The 17,030-nt window shown below is 35.7% G+C and overlaps 1 protein-coding gene across 3 annotated transcripts in view; it reads left to right on the top strand.

The window, feature by feature from the left end:
* The window catches only part of LOC120776391 (phosphatidylinositol 4-kinase beta), a 139,483-nt gene that overhangs the window by 38,601 nt on the left and 83,852 nt on the right, over positions 1 to 17,030 (top strand). For 2 of the 3 annotated variants that reach the window (XM_040107005.1, XM_040107004.1), the window contains exon 1: positions 9,860 to 10,036. The exons of the other annotated variant lie outside the window; for it this stretch is intronic. The gene's annotated coding sequence lies outside the window, so the exon portion shown is untranslated. Of the gene's footprint in view, positions 1 to 9,859; positions 10,037 to 17,030 lie in introns of those variants that run through there. 3 annotated transcript variants of the gene reach the window in all.

Below are 17,030 nucleotides of genomic sequence, written 5' to 3'. Positions count from 1 at the left end.
CCAGCATCCGAGAGTGGTGCTTTAGCTATACATTTCTCTAAAGCACCAGTCTCGGATTTTAGAAAATTTGTATCAAATTTCAAAGCAATCGGTAAAGCAGAATTTGAGATATCATGTCAACCAACTGAAAAAGTGGTTGCGATAAAAACGTGTTTAAAGTGTTCTGTTTACGTTAGACTTAAGTTTCAATTATATTAATTTATTATTTATATATATAACAATACAAACATACATTACTTGACATACATACATTTTCTTATAGAAAAATCTCTTATACTCTACATTATTTTCATACTGCCAATTAGCCTTTCATCGAAACGGCATATTATTTTCTTCTCTTGTTGTTATCCATTTATTAATTACCACTTTGCATTCCTCGACCGTTGCGATCTTCCGCATTGATCACTGTAATTAGCATTTATTGTTGACGTTCACTTTGTGCATATTTTTACCGCTTTGTGTTTTTCATTCTGAGTGAGAGAAAAAATGATCGCGACCTAGAGATTTGAAGATAATCGTTAACAACTGAAATTGAGTTGCCTAGGTCATTGCTATATATTTTGTATTTTCGTTTTTTATGCTTCATCTGTTTTGTATTTTGATTTTTTGGGCTTTTATTGTTTGTTTCAGGTTGATCGATTTAATGATATGTGTATGTCTATTTTTATCTATGTTTTGACCTTTAAAATGAAGTTCATTGTATGTATATTTAAATGGTATTCTCAAAACGTTTTGTATTTTTTTTTTTTTTCATTTTATGGAGTTTTACTACTTATGCACTAACGGTGTATGTTTTCAGTAGAACTTAATACTTCCAAATCATTTGTCGTTGCTGATGTCCCTTTATGTTCCAGCGAAAAATACGCTTGTTCTCCACAAGTTTATGTAATTGTTAATCTCTAATTTTTTCCGAAAAGCAGAAAATTCAGGCTAAAAGTAATAGGCTAAGTAAATCTTCCAACAATTTTCTTTGAGGCATAAAATCTTTTTTTAGTAAATTATTTTCACATTTTATGAGTAATTGCAAATGTTAATATTTTCTGTGTATTTTACTTATTTTGACTAAATTTTGCCAAATAAAAAAAATTGATACAAAAATATACAAATAAATACATACTAAGTATGTAAGCAGAAATGTTGTAAATAGTTAAAAATAGCTATAAATTTATCTATTCATATGTTATTTTGCTTTCGCTTAGTATCATTTAAGTGTTATCAGTTTATTTGCAGCGCTTGTTTATGTTTCTATAATAAATGTGTATGCTGTTGTCTCATTACGCATAAACAAGTTCATTTAAATCTGTCTTATCACAAAACTGAGTAAACAAGCAGTTATAATATCACTCATACGCCCCATGAAACCATGGAAAAGGCCTTAAAGTTACAGCTGTGTGTATAGAAAAAAGATTTTAGCACACTAAGATCATGTACAGTTAATTAAAAAATGCGCATTTAAGAAATAATGGAAAAGCTTTTCAAATCATTCAAACATTTTTTGGGAAATACATTTTATTATTTAGTATATATTTATCATATTTATATATCACACTAAAATCATTCATTACCGTTTCTAACCTCAAAAATATATCGCACTCGTAAAATCTAAAAATTTCACTTAAACGTTAATCTGCTTAATGTTTTTTCTCTTATTTCATTCTCTTTCATTTCCATTACGTTTGGGTAAAAAGTTTACTCAGTTTTATATATATTTGAGTATGTAATTACATACATACATACATATGTACATACATATATCTATGTAAACACGTTTGCCTTATCATCGTTGCTCTAGTTTGACTGCCTTTCCACTGGCGTTTTCCTTGTCTACGCTTTGCCCCGGCGAACAATTGATTAACCGCACGCGCCGTTGGCGTTGTCGCTGTCATTACTCGTCATTTTCTTTCACCAATCGCGATTTTTCCATAAACATGCACACGCCACACATACAAATATGCACATTTGCTGCGTTCAAAACAAAGATTTGTATTTCTCCAGTGTCACTTCAAGCAGCAATTGCTCGCCTTCCTCTATAAGACCTATAACATACCTACCGACATACATAGATATGTGCATGATTATATAGGTGCATACGTATTGGCTTTTCTTTGGCTTGCGGAAAAGTCGTACGCGAATCGCCGATCCATACAACTTACCCACTTACTTGCAGTAAAAGTTTCAAATGCCTCAATGTGTCTGTCAAAGGCGCGCATTTCTTTATATATACATACTTATCTTTGTATGAAGCTGAATGCTTGCAATAGTTGCGCTTGCTTGGTAATTTCCACTTTCAGTTGAATCATGTTATCTATGTATCTTTATGCCATGCCATCAAGTCGCCTTTCTGCATGCATGCCACCTCCCTCTCCACTTACTTTTACTCCGTACATATTTTTCAATTGTTGTTGCTGTCGCTTTTACTCTTCGAAGCTTTATTTATTTATGGTTAACTGGGCGCTTGCATGCGCCACTACAAGTAGGATTTCTCCACAAAAACTCCAGCGAGATAAATTTCACTGTTCATAATAAAGAATGATGTTTTATGCGCCAAATAGATATATTACATATATAGATTAACGTATTTTATGGGCAGACGGGTGCAAGTTAAATATTATTATTTATATGCATTTAAATTTTTTTTCATAAAAAAATTTGACAAATTAAAAAAAGTGTGTAATCCATTAAAATTTTCATTGAGTATTCTCGTCAATCTGTTTGACGTAATGTTGATAATAAGCTATAGTTTCCATTAAAAGCCATTTATGCTATTTGAATTCTTTTTATTTTCGAAAGGCTTGACAGTTCTAGTTATCTGCTTTTTAATTGCGTAATTAAGGGGCACACCTAGGATGGCGTAGGCGCACTTCCTTCCGTTGTCCACTCATGGATCTTTTCACTTGACCATCATCTCCCTAAGGGATCGTCTCAGTGTGACCCTCCGAAAAATTTGTGATTTTCGTGATTTTTTTTTATGTTGAGTTAATGTCAACGGGTGCGATTTTTTTTATAAATAAATACATTCATGCATTCATACAATACTCTTCTTTTGAGAGTGGAAACCGTTTTGAAAAACACCATTCTGAGAAAAAAGCGTTTAAAGATTGGTGTCGCTATATTAAGCACTCTGTTCCCTTTCTACAAGAAACGAAATTTAACTCTCGATTTCACAATTTCAGAGCATGTTTATTATGGTGTATACTATTAGATAATCCAAAAAAAAAAAATAGATTTCTCGAAAATTTCACACTGAGACGATCCCTTATGAACGTCATAGCCTAATCTGTCGTTGAATTTTTATTCGCTATTCATGGCATCGTAGAGCTCATACAGTTCAATATTCACCGCTCACTCGGCCTGCTTCAAAGACCTTGCGGAAGACAGTTCTTTCGAATGATCCAAGTGCTTTCTCATCTCGGTTCGTCATCGTTCATGTTTTTGTGCCGTAAAATAGGACGGGAGTAATGACAGACTTATAAAGCGTAATTTTGTTCTCGATTACCTACCGATCCCAAAAAAGCACTTTTTGGCAAGAGTTATTCTGCACTTTATCCCCTGGCTTAGATTTTTGCTGGAATTTAGGCTGGCTTCGATATTGACAAAGTGGCAACCCTGTTTTTTTATAAAAATAGAATTAAACTGATTAACCTGATTGAACTGAGCGGCTACACTTCAGAAGGCTCTAACTAAAAAAAAATATTTGAGAGATCGTTTTAAGGGGCTATACCAGTGTGATAATTCAAAAAATCGATTTTTTTTTCAAAGTTGCACCATTTTGTTAATTTTTGATATTTTTCAAAGATTGAAGATCATTTTATAGGAAATATCTTTAATTTTAATAAACTTTTTGAATTTTTTTGTTTCAGCTACTCATTCGACCGGAATCATGTCAGCAGTTGGGGCACTTTTTATTGGCACCTCCGAAGAAAGCACATAACTGCGTTACTTTTTCAAAATTTTTGTAAAAAAAAATCTTAAAATATAGCTGAAATTTACCTTATTACGTCCAAAGAAGTTCGAAACATTCAATCCAGTACTTTCTTTTAAAAAAATTCACGAAAATCGCCTAATTTTTCATGCGTCACACTGGTATAGTCCCTTAAAGATACATTCTATCGAAACCTTCTTCTTTGTTGGCGAAATGGGAATCAGAATTATTTATTAGTTAAAAAATCAATATTATTATTTGACAATTATATTAAAAATCATATCCATTATGCAGAAGCATGCTGCTCCATCATATCCATCGGCCCCTTTTAAAATCACAACCTTGAAATCAGCTGACATATCAATGACATTTTTGCTAACAGTAACTGCTATCAGCGAGCGTACAGCTGTCAATCTGTTTTGACAGTCTGTACAGTTTTGACTTTTAATTAAAAGTACATGTTTTTTAACGGTATATTCAACTTTTCAATTTGCGAAAGAACGCCACGCATTTTTTACAAACATTAACGATGTCGTTTAATAAAATAGCATGAAAATAAAAAATATAAATAAGTTGATGAACTTAAAGCCATTTAAGAAAATTTAAGTTGTGTTAAAATATTGTAACAAATTTAGAAATGTCTGTCTTATTTAAATATTTTTTTCAAATAGTATATTTTATTTAATTATTAGTAAATATTATTCATGTATTTTTTATATTAAATTTTTTGCCAAAAACTGTTTTATTAAGAGTTCGTATGCTTGTAAACCGTTGAAATTGAATTGCAAAACCCTACAAGCGAATAAATTCTGACTGTATGCTTATATACTATATTCTCACATCTGTACATAAATACATACATATGTACATATGCACATTCTGCAGTCAAAATTGCGCCGATAATGTCAATTAATTTGCGCCATATCAGCGCATGAATCCGTCGCCTGCCACTGCGCCTGAAACGAAGTCAGGCTCTTCAATATCCAACTTTACTGGCTGATATCTTCATGTTGCGCCAATAAATTCAACAACAATTAAATATTGCCAATGAATCAGTTCATTTGTCCAAACGCTTGTGGATCCGCTTCACTTACAGGCGAATGCATAATTGACTCTTTCCGTGGTTGGCGGCAGGAAACGTAAACAATTTACTCTCCTCTTTACATATAATATAAGTATACCAATTATAACTGCCGTAAGTTTATAGCCATAATTAATTTATGCCAATGTTGTGAAAAATCAATTCGTAGGCATTTACGCAGAGCATCGCTTTTGCCATGCATCATTGCTTACCTGGCGCATTAAACGTTATCTCTGCAACATAAGTCAAATATTTCCATGAAACTTTCCCGTTCCTTTTGTTCGTACCTCCACGTTTATGTAACGCTTGGCTTTTCATGTAATATTAAGCTCTGACATATTGCACTGTATCCTTTTACCTATTGAGATATCCTTTGTGTGTTTCACTCGTTAACTTCTTTATTGCTTTTATTTTTCCTCGAATGCGTAATACAGTTTATCTTGCATTCGGATCATTTTATGCACACAGTTATGAGGTGTCAGTGAAAAGGCTCAGATTATAAATCACACACATAAGAAACACATTCCAGAGTTGTAAGGGGTTATATCCACTGGCGCATCAAAAAAAATTTATTTTTGGTCATTTATTTAATAAATAAAAATATGCATTTATGCAACTTCATTTGCTTCCATGATTCTTTATTATAAAAAAATTTTGATTTTCCTTGTTTGTAAAAGATCTTTAGGAGGACTTAAGGTCTAGGAGGACCTTCGAATAAAAGTGTCTGACGGTGAGCAAGATTTTTCTCTTAAAATTATCTGAAACCCAAAAGCCAAAAAAAAATATTATAACAAAAGATTGATACAGGGAATGCTCGGAGTGGTCAAACTTTTGATTTTTGACAAACTGATGGCTTTCCAAAACATTTGTTTGTAAAAATTTAACTTTTCAGAGTGGCTTATTAATTATTTATTTTCAAAATCTTATTCCATCGATCATTACCTGAGAAATATATTTAAGAAGGTCGTGTGAAAATTTCAAGCCGATCGGTTCAGAAATTTTTCGCACCGACTCTGCAAATCGCATTTCGAGAAAAACACGTTTTAAATTCTGGGAGTATACTTAGTTAATAATACTGAAATGTAATACTATTTGACGGATCAACCTCAAATTTTCGGAAAATTCGTCATTAAAGCCAAAAAAAAGAGCAGTTGTCAAAAATCCCTTAAGGACCAGATGAGTAGCTTTTTTATTTATTATTTTTTTATTTTTTTTTTATTTTTAATTTATTTTTTTTATTTTTTTTTTAATTTAAAATTTTTTTTCTAATTTTTTTAAATTTTTTTAATTTTTTTTTAATTTTTTTTATTTTTAAATTTATTTTTTTTTAATTTATTTTTTAATTTTTTTATTTTTTTTTTTAATTTTTTTTATTTTTTTTTAATTTTTTAATTTAATTAAAATTATTATTTTACTTAATGTACCGCACTATTTTTTTGTATTCTCTGCTGATTATTTTCTCATTATGCTCTCAGCTTTTTTTTCTTGTCCTAACCGCCTCATTATTTCTCTTCAGTAAATTATCTTACGATTATTTATCATTTCTGTTGTCATGGAAATTCAGCTGAGTGTATAAAATCTAATTTTTTTGCATTATTTTTTGCGCTGCCTTCATTGCTAACGACAATATAATATTCTTAACTCATTTCGCAACTCAATACTCTATGCAGTCTCTGCCAGTGTCATTTGCACTTCCCGCCCGCTGAGCTGCCGTTGTGCGCCCCCAATCATAACGCCGTGTTGTTTCTCTAGTTTATTTTGCGGTTAGCGGCTTGTGATACCCCGCTCATTTTCCTACCACTTACGAAACATATACATACACATCTCACATTTATTATGCAACCACAACCGCACACACTCGCACAACTTTGATGTTGAATGAAAAAGTCTTGTGTTCGTCGTTAGTCGCTGGTTTTTACAAAGACAATGCGCGATTTAGCTTTGAATTGAAAGCGAAACAAGTAAATATGGGTGCGAAAAAGAAAGGAAGTAGCGCATGGTAAAAAGTAGAAAAAAAAACAATAATAAACATAAAGAAAATGAATGAATTTGTTGCAGGCAGTTGACTTTCCATTGAAATTTCATGAAAGTGCGTACATTTTTAGATGGAAATGGAAACGAATTGCATTGACGCAGGTCGGAAAATGCACGAGTGTTAAAGAAAACAGCGCACAGTGCGGCCATAGAAGCGAAAGAAACGTGGAAGATAGCAGCAATAGAGAGAGAGAGAGAGGCGCTGGCGGTGGCTGCAGACTTGGCAAAGTTAATGGCTGCATTTTCCAAGTAAAAGCATAAATCAACGTTTGCTGGCTTCGCAATAGAAAATGCATTTGGAAAATTCGACGTAATACGCCGTTAGTCTTTGAAGTGTGTTTGTTGTGCCGCAATTGCTTTCGCTACAAGAGACTTGCAAGCGCTGCGGTAGTTTGTAGAAATGCTGTTATTTAGATATACTATCGAGAAATATTTGGAGCAATGAGATAAACATGAAAATGCTTTTCTCCAAAAAGAAACAAGTTGAGTTAAACGCACCAAGATTAAGATTTTAAAGTTAAATTGACTGCATTAAATCGACGGTGACCGAAATACATACATTTGTACATCAAAAAATATCTAATAAATTTGGGAGAGGGAAACATCGGAGACCCTATAAAATATATATATATGTAATTTAAATTCCCGGGGTAACTGATATTAAAAAAAATCTATTTTGGAAAAGGTTTACGATGATAAAGTTTTATCAAAAACACAAGCCTACGAGTAGTACAAAGCCTTCAAAGATGGTTTAGAGATCGTAGAAACCGACCTTCGACACCTTTAACTGATGAAAATAGTAAAAAAGTGTAGGATATGGTGGTTGAAAAACGTCAAGCAAGTATAATATTAGAGAGATGGCAAGAGAGCCCGACATCTCTCGCGAGTCCATTCAAATGATTTTGGTGGATATTTTGGGTATGAAACGTGTTCTTGCCCGACTCGTTCTGATGAAGCTGAATTTTTTTAAAAAAGAATATCGTAAACAGGCCCCTTTGAACATGCTTGATCGCACGAATTCCGATCCCACATTATTTGGGTTTATAAGCTTGACATGCAAGAAAATCAACAATCATTGGGATGGAGGATGGGTGGAAAAAATTTCATCTGACGAGAATTACTTTGAAGGTCACAAAATAAATATTGATGAATAGTTAAATATTTTTTGTTTTATTTACAATTTCCGGGTACTTTTTTGTCACAATGTATAAATTATCAGCGTGACGAGATGAGTAAATTTTCCTATGCCCGAACTACGCGGACTAGTCCTTCAGGTATTGATAATTTTACGTCCTTTTTGAATGCTTTTATCCACAAGAAACTCCTGATTTGTCGTCCACTATCAGATCACTATAGTAAAAAGCTGTCATCAAGTCCTTGTAAGGGGAAACTTTTGTATTTGACGAAGTATCTTCACAAAATTTGGTTCTCCAAGGCAACGCTACAAACTCCGAACGAAAATTTAGATCGAATAACTAGATCATAAAGCAACATACAAGCTGACCCGTCAAAATCAAGCTCTTTACTTTTTATTTGTGACGGTTATTAATTTTTTTTTTGTCGAAATTCTAGTTTAGCCCTGTTATTGTTTATTAAAATTGTTCTATGAACCTTAATAATTAAAATAATACTAAATACAATTTCATTTTAAATTTTATTTTCATAGAAATTTCATTTCTAATTCAGTAATTACCATAAAGACAATAATTAATTAATAATTTTAGGGATTAAATTAACAAATTTCAAATGTGCCGACATTAAGCTCATTTATTCCCTAACCACATTACTGCACATTATCATTTCCATTATATTAGAAATTCAATTAAATTGCGCAAATTTCAGGCATTTATTATAATATCCGTTTAAACCTTTCACACCCCACGTCTAAAATGTGTAAATGCCGTGACAAAGCAAAAACAACGAAACTAAGAATAATTCTAACGCTAAAGTTGTGAAATCCTCCACAGGTCAGCGAACTTTGACTCAGCACTCACCTCAGCTCCAACTCACGGCTTAACACGAATCAACTCATCTTGGTGGCGCACAGCTGCCACCTCAGCCGGTTGGGCGATCATACCCACGCAATTGAATTTAACTCGCTCACACACGCCGCTCGTCGTTCGCGGTTCGCAGTTCGCAGTTCGCCATTCACCGTTCGCTTGCTCATTCGTTAATCTGCCTGCCGGCGAAAGGCTGCAAAAGTCATTAGTGACGCGCATTCTCGCTGCTCCGTTCGGGGCCAATGTCAACAGCAACGGCAGCTGGCGGTGTGTGGGCGGCAAGCATTGACATAGGTTATGTCGATGGTGGCAGCGCTGGCTGCTGGCTCGCCGCACTCGCTGTAGGCTTGCTGACATTTTCCACTGAGCGCATCGGTGTCCCGGCGAAGTCCCATTTGAAATTATTTATGAAACTGTTGAGTGTTGCAAATAATTAAAATGAGACAACGTCAATGAGCGTGCAACGGGAGCAGGGCAGCGTTTGTGGTTGTGCTGTGCGGACAGGGTGTGGCAGTGTGTGTCAATCTGCGGTCACAACTTTTGCGAAATTGCGTACATTTTATTGGTTTTTTTTTTTGAAACCATATTTTCACACGTTTATTGCAATGTAAAATTTGAAAAGTTTGCCTTTTATATTAAATACCAGCATTAATTATGTATATTTGAAATACTATAACGGTACTAAAAAAGTTTTATTGGTAAATTTTTAAATTTTTTTTTCTCCTTTTCTCTTTAAACCAAATTTATTTAATTTTCGAACTATATTTTCAAAAGTAATTTCTCATAAAATTATATTTTTCCATTTTTCTCTTTCAATTGCAGGTTGGTACTTCTATTATTCTTATTATCATTGCTTCAGTGCTTTCCACTTGCTTGATTCTTCAACAACAACAGATGATTACAATAATTTCACAAATTGTACATATTTACCCACACAAAGATACAAAGTCGTAGTTTGCATGTGTGTTTGTTCGTCTGCAATCTTGGTCAGTCGTACAGGTAAGCCACAATTTGCATGGATATTCCCAGTCACTTGACTTATTGCTACACAAGAGAATATTTGAAAGATAAAATTGCATTCTTCACGAACAACAACAATATATTATTATTTACCAGCTACTGTCTCGATGCATGTCCATACATATTCATTTGCATACAATTTCATTGTGTTCTAGCGTTTGCCCGCCTCTCGCTCGGCAGTTTCACCGCTTCCTTGCACACTGGCAAGTGTATCCGGGCAAGCTGACGGCCGGACGAGTGAGCGATACTGAAGATTTCGCCAAAGGTAGACGAAGACCGACGAGCCAAACAGAAGCATGTTCGGTGATGTGTGGCCAAAGTGACTTGACTGATAGTTTCCACCGGGAGACTGACTCGTAGTCTGGCTTAGAGAGCTCACGTGTATATGTAGGTAGATGGATGGGTGTAGCGGTGGCACAGTGACAGGCGGAACAAATTGCATTCTTTGCCACATTCACTGCTATTATCATCACAATTACTTTTATGAAATTTGTATTTTATCGTGATATGTGGCTTGGCAGTCAGTAATTGTTGTGCCAAGACGGTGCAAAGTGTTGGCTTGCCACATGAAGAAACCGTATATATCATGAAATCAGATATGAACGTTGGGACTAATTGCGCTTATATCAGTTTGTCGACTTTCATTACTTTCTATAATTGTGTTTTTAGCTTTAATAGTTCTTATAATTGCCGATTTAAATTTCTAATTTTAGTGTCTTATCTTGAAAATCGTATAATACATACATACATTATATAATTAGCATACTTAATTGACAGTTTTTATTCAAATATAAAATAAATTTGAATATGGCAGCACTCGTCATTTTTTATCAAACGTGAAATTGATTTAAAATTTGGTTTTATTATTTAGTGGCAACCCTTTCCAGTGTGACAGATTTCCAAATCGTAAATTCATAGATAGGTAGGTAAATATTTAGGCTGATCTCTCGTGAGATCGCGAATGATGCTATTTGGACAGCTAAAGACTCTTGTCCGTTGTGATTCTTAAAACTCCCAGGGTTGCATCCAAAAGACTGTCGTGTATTGACAAAAGGCCCAGAGCAAACTACATATTTATTGATAATAATATCGGTTCCATCCAATTCGCCGGGTTCGTAAAAAGTATGACATCTGAGATGCTTCAACCTTAGTCGGCGAAAGCTGGACAGTGGAAAAGCAAATTTCTGGTAGTTTCCACCTTCCTTCCTCATTTCAGCCTTGACAAGTTGCATACTTCAACATTTTTAGTTTCACCGCTTGAGTGTCAATATGACAGTATCCTGTTGGGACGCGTATTATTGCGGCGATGTGAACTTTGCTAAGAGCTAGACGGTCAATAACCCTTTTAGGTTCCACTCTGGACCAAACGGCTTTCGCAACCCAGGTTGCTGACCAAGGCTTACTGAACTCGCTCGAAGCCCTTAGATTCGGCGCACGAAGGCAGGGGAACACCTCCCGTTCCCATCTAGATGGAATTTGGACATTGGTGGTTCAAAGGTATAATTCGAAACTTTGACCCATTAACTTACATTTAACGCTGAAAGTTGGCAACTCTATTTAAAAACAAGAAAAAACGTTAACTTCGGCTGCACCGAAGCTATATACCCTTCACAGGTGCATTTCTTTTAGTAACTATGTGTTCAGTTTGTATGGAAGCTATATGCTATAGTAATCCGATCTGAACAATTTTTTCGGAGATTACGTAATTACCTTAAGCAGTAATCCATGCCAAATTTCGTGAAGATACCACGTCAAATGCGAAAGTTTTCCATACATGCCCTTGATTCCGATCGTTCGGTTTGTATGGCAGCTATATGCTATAGTAAGCCGATCTGAACAATTTCTTCGGAGATTACATTGTTGCCTTAGAAAATAATCTATACCAAATTTGGTGCAGATACATTGTCAAATGTGAAAGTTTTCCATACATAAACTTGATTCCGATCGTTCAGTTTATATGGCAGCTGTATGTTGTAGTGGTCCGATATCGGCAGTTCCGACAAATAAGCAGCTTCTTGAAGAGAAAATGACGTTTGCAAAATTTCAAAACGATATCTTAAAAACTGAGGGACTAGTTCGTATATATATAGACAGACATACGGACGGACGGACAGACAGACGGACATGGTTAAATCGACTCAGCTCGACATACTGATCATTTGTATACATACTTGATAGGGTCTCCGACGCTTCCTTCTGGGTGTTACAAACTTAATATACCCGGTTCAGGGTATAATTAAATATATAATTAATGAGTCCTAACAATGCGTTATTGAATTGAGCATTTTTGGGAAACTAAAATTTGAAAAAAAGTTCTATATACGAATTCCTTACTTAAAAGTAGTATTTATTAATCCTGCTTCACATCACTCACTTCTGATCAATCGGAGATCCTATATCTCAAAGCTTCAGATACAGCTAGATAGAAAAAAATTCGTATCAAGCCTTTATGAAAAAAATACTAACATGTAGCAAATATTTTTCAAAACATCTAAAATGTCGAAGCTCTCGCGCCTCTCAGCTTATTTCTGCTTTTTTCTATGAATAAACGTGTATGTCAACAGTTTAATGCAATAAAATCTACGCAGTGGCATTTAAAGAAAAATAAAATAGAAACTAAATTGTTCAACATTGAAAGCAAACATTGAATTCGCGAAGCCAAAAGCGAGCCAACAACTTGTTCAAAGTTTTCAAGTGCAACTGCACCGTCAACATCCACAACAACTGCAACAACAAGCAACAGCTGCAGGCTGTCTGCAGTGCCAGTGCAGCATCCGACCGTTAACGAGCTGTGCCGACCCGCAGCTGTTTGCCATGAAATGCGCCGCTCTATTGCAATGCTGCCCACACACACACACACACACATACACGAAGTTCAACAACTGCAACAATAAGAGCAACAAAATTAATATGAAAACATTGAAAGTATTGTATGGATAAAGCCTAAGCTGCATAATGTGCACCGCCATGAACTTTTGTTGTGAGTTCGGAATATTCAGTTTTGTTTGCAACTTTTGCGCTTTTCAACTAGTTCTGCAACCTCAATGCATGCGCTTGCTACAATGCAACGTCGTCGATGCTGTGGCAATGAATAAATGGCTTTTCAGCAATTTATGTATGTGCCTTGAAATTCGTAATTTTAATATTCCATTCATACATTTATTATTTAGCGTGAATATGAAAATTCTCCGATCAGCACAAAGTTGGCTGCTGATGAAATTTTTTTGTTTCCATAGGTATTTATTGGGCGATTTACTGTGTTTCAAGCGGCTACATTGTAGAAATATTATGGAAAATTCAGTCTGACTGGAATGGTTTGTGGATAGAACTCTCTCTTTAGACTATAAATTTTAAAATATGAGGTTTCTTTCATAGTGACAAAAAGTAGACAATGGGACAGCAAACCACGCCACATTTTTCCCGCTCTTTTAACATTTCTCTTCAGTAAGATTTGCCATTTTATCTTGGAAAGATATACGATCTAACAATGAGTCGAAATTATTAAAATTTTCTACCGAAATTCAGAGTCAGTGGCCTCAACTTTAAAAGCGCTACGTTCAATTTATGGTCGTTATAATCGTCCTGTCAGATCAACAAGTAAGCGTCTAGGAAGGCGAAAAATTTTAATCCGTGCCAGTGAAACAAAGAAGTGCCCGTAGTGTTGAGAATATTGCTGCCGCTGAGCGCATTAATTGAGGAAGACACAAATTAGTCCCTTACACGTTGTTCTCAAGCGTTGGGCATCTCTGTGACGTCGTTGTGGCGAATTTTGCGAAAAAATCTCGGTCTACATCCTAACAAGTCCACGTGTGATTTTTTTGATGAGCCATTCTAACCTAACCTACTTCTTAACAAGATCAAATTGATGCAAGAGCTGGAGCCGCTTGACTACCAGAATGGTATGTTCGAGAATTGGACTGACCAACAACTTGAAAATGATCCGGATTTTCATTCGAAAAATCATCTTCAGCGATTAGGTCGTTTCTGGCGGAATAGCTGCAACAATATGCAAAATATGCGTCTTCGGTCAGGCAGCAATCCACACGTTCCTCATGAGTCACCTTTGCACCTGGAAAAAATTTGGAAACGATTTGATGCGAATCGCACAATGATAACCAAATATTTTTGGCCCGAACTGGACGATATGGACTTGGACAATATGTGGTTCCAACAGGGCCACACGCCACGCAGTGAAAATCACAATCGATTTAGTAAAGACCAAGTTTGGTGAACGTGTTACCTCACCGGTCCTGTCAATTGGCCGCCTCGGTCGTGCTTCCTGTGAGGCTACGTCAAGTCTACGGTCTATGCCAATAAGCCAGTGACGATTGATGAACTTCTTACGAATATCAAACATGAAATTGCAACAATATCGACCGCCATTTATGCTTAAAAACCGTTGGAAATTGGGTTCAGCGTCTGGACTTCTGCAAGTGTGCCCGTGGTGGCCATGAAAAAGAAGCATCGAATGTACTTTCACAGGAATAAAGAATTTTATTGATATCCGAAACCAAAAATTCAGTAATTTTCATAAAGCAAAAAAAGAACAAGTTTAGCATCACGACTGGGAATAATGAGCAACAAATTTCATCCAATTTGTTCATTCATATTTTCTTAACTTCATATCTTTGCCCCTTTATCGATATTTATTACCATTTATTTAATTTCAGGTATGGAAGGAAAATATACAAAGGATGATTTTGTACAACTTTTATATACTTTACCCGTTTCACTTTGTCTCAACTATCCTTTTCGCAATTTTTGTTTCTTCTGCTGTCACAGGCTAACTTGATTTTCCTCTCAGTCACTTGGTTGAAGTTCATTTTGGCTGCTGACCCTCTTCAATTTTTAAGCACTTTTTCTTGGTATTCAACTTATCTGTGTTTGCTGTGTTATCAACGTTTTACGTCAGTTCCAAGGATTCTTATGTTCTTTCGCCTACGCACTACACCGACGCATTTGTCGTTGCTGTTGCTTCGCTGGGCTCAAAGGATGTTTCGGCGGTTCACATACATACATACAAAGTTAGATCGTAGGCATGACATTAATGTTTCTAGCAAATAGCATACTTTTGTATGTCACAAACACAACAACAACGTGCAGCCTACGCATCGAGTCCATGGACATGAAAGTGATAAAGAGTGAATTCTTGCACCCACGCCACTCTTTCGCATTTACTGTCACCGCCGAAAGGTTTGTGTGGCTCAAATACATTGGCTTCACGCTTTTCTTTTAATAAAACGTTTATTGGTGATTTTGTGGCTTCAAATTTTCTCCCATTTTTTTTTAGAAAGTGATGAACCCTTTTTTCCCTTTTATTACTTTATAAATTTCAACTTATTAATTGAGTAGTTTTTTCGCATATGTTTTCAAAAAAACATAGAGATTCGTGTCTGAAAAATAACGACATAATGAAATGCCTTGGCCTTGCCCTTTGAATTGAAAACGTCGGATCTTCTTGGAACTTTTCAAGAGCCCATAGAGCGATGCAATGTCGCTTGAGAAGGTCGAGCGGCTTCAGTTCTTGCACAAGCTGTATTTTGTACGCTTTCAATTTAAGATCTCGACGTAAATTGCGCCAAGTCCTTCCATACGTCAGTCCGAGTTGCTGCGAACGTTGCTGAACCGGCTCTCCACGGTCTTCGTGTACACTCTCAGCTGCGACTGTTATATTTTCTTTACTGTGAGCTTGAACGAAAAGCATTCTTTACAGAACGAGAACCTCTACTTGGATCAACCGTTATCTATCAGGCAATATCAGCGAGTTCAGGTATGGTACGAATACTATCGCCAATTAAGGTGCGACGATATCGTTTTTCATTTTCAAGGAAAAGTAAGATTTCCCTCGTCAAAAGCTATTTTCGTTCTTTTAAATTATTATCCCTCAAGAGTTCACCATTCCTTAATCGGTCCTGCTCAATTGTGCTCCATGCTTCTCTTGCCCCCAAATACTTGACATTGCACTTCCCACTTACTTGTAACTTCTTGAATTACACAGAACGACATTATTGTTATTCCCACTCTTTACGACTCACTCTATTCCATCCATTCACATTCTCTTCGTTCCCCTACACCGCAATGGATTGTATAAGTCCCTACTTATTCCTTTCCTTTTCAAGCAAAACGAGCTTAATTTTACACTGATTTGCCACTCTCGTCTTATTAGCAACGGATTTTCAGCGGCATTCACCAGCATTTGGCGCGTAGTGTGGCGACAAAGTGGCAACAAATTTATTTAAACCAAAATGAATTCGTTCTCAACCAAGCATTATCCGTTGCTCGCGCGCACTTATTCGCCTCTACTTGTCCGTGTCGAGCAGTGTAGTTGGACAATTCTGTTAACAAGCGACTTCCATGCTTTTATTCGAATTTAAGTCCGATGATTTTGTATAGAACTGCTTCTCACTGCTTCCCGCTCCCTTAATTCCGAGCATTACTTGCCACTTATTCTGGTTAGTGTCTTATCATTCTGCTTATGTAAGCCTCGACGCCGTTAATTTTCTTCAATGCGCTTTACTCGCTCTTCTCCAACTTTTCTAATTTCCACGATTATCATACCGCTTTTTGCCAAGGATGGGCGTTGGCCAGCTGCTATCCGCTGGCTGCGAGTGGACTTGGCTGTGCCTGTGCATGTATGTACATATATTTTTCTCGGCAGCAAAATTAACGTTATCTTTGCTAATTTGACTTTACTATAAAGTGAAAGTTGCTTTGTCAAGTAATTTGGCCAGAAGATACTGTTATTACCTTTGCCGCTGTGCTTGCTAAGAGTCATTTAGTACTTTGATTGTTTCTGTTGTTGTTGCTGTTGGGCTAAAATTTATGTTGCAAATGGTTCGGCATTAAATTGACACCTCGCATTTCATTTTAAGTAAACTTAAGTAAATAACTACACATTTTGAATGAATTTGAACACTCAAAGTGTAGGCAGCATAGTCGAGGACGTTTAGTGTGGATTTTGTTGTCTAAATGT

The sequence above is a fragment of the Bactrocera tryoni genome, chromosome 5 (assembly GCF_016617805.1).
Source record: "Bactrocera tryoni isolate S06 chromosome 5, CSIRO_BtryS06_freeze2, whole genome shotgun sequence".
Classification (NCBI taxonomy): Eukaryota; Metazoa; Arthropoda; class Insecta; order Diptera; family Tephritidae; genus Bactrocera; species Bactrocera tryoni.
The sequence above is the reverse complement of the archived record's forward strand: the minus strand, read 5'-3'. Positions and strand labels throughout refer to the sequence as shown.